The 811-nt window shown below is 39.1% G+C and overlaps 1 non-coding gene across 1 annotated transcript; it reads right to left on the minus strand.

The window, feature by feature from the left end:
* Positions 1-331: 331 nt before the first annotated feature.
* Positions 332-413, minus strand: Trnas-cga. The gene has a single exon. It is a non-coding gene; the product is annotated as a tRNA-Ser (tRNA).
* Positions 414-811: the final 398 nt, after the last annotated feature.

The following is an 811-nucleotide window of genomic DNA, read 5'->3' on the forward strand; positions in this document are numbered from 1 at the left end:
GGCAGGCAATCGAGGTGAAGTTCCCTGCCCGAGGGAAACAACGCGGCGGTCGGTGACTCGAACCCTCGAACTCAGATTGCCGTCGTGACAGTCTTGAGTCCGACGCTCTAACCATTCGGCCACCGCGGCCCCATATATATATATATATATATATATATATATATAAATATATATATATATATATATATATATATATATATATATAATATATATATGTATGAATACATAAATATATATATATATGTATGAATACATAAATATATATATATATATATATATATATATATATATATATATATATATATATAAAAAAAAAAACGACTTTATAAGTCGCTGCGGACAGGATTCGAACCTGTGCGGGCAAAGCCCATTGGATTTCGAGTCCAACTCCTTAACCACTCGGACACCGCAGCTCATTTCTCTTTCGTCAATCATAGACTACTGATAAAAATAATAAGGGATATACGAGCAGTCTTATTTGCATATTTTCCATCCGCTTTTCCCCATGATCACTGGTCTTAGAACAAATTGGAAAAAAAAATTAAAATAGAAAAAAAGTTGAGGTTTTTGGATTTTTTGTGCATGGGTATTGTGGGTACGTGCGTACGGCGGGCAGTGTGTATGGTATAGTATGGGGTGTGTGTGTGTGGGAGAGGGGAGAAACATTCTAAGAGGATAATAGGAGACAAAATTGAATGAAAACAGTTAATCTATACCCATACACCCCCTCCCCCCCACCCATCCATCCACCATCCATCCACCCCCCCCCACCACCCACCCCACCACCACCCACCACCACATCCCCACCACA

Source organism: Penaeus monodon, chromosome 16, assembly GCF_015228065.2.
Source record: "Penaeus monodon isolate SGIC_2016 chromosome 16, NSTDA_Pmon_1, whole genome shotgun sequence".
Taxonomy (NCBI): Eukaryota; Metazoa; Arthropoda; class Malacostraca; order Decapoda; family Penaeidae; genus Penaeus; species Penaeus monodon.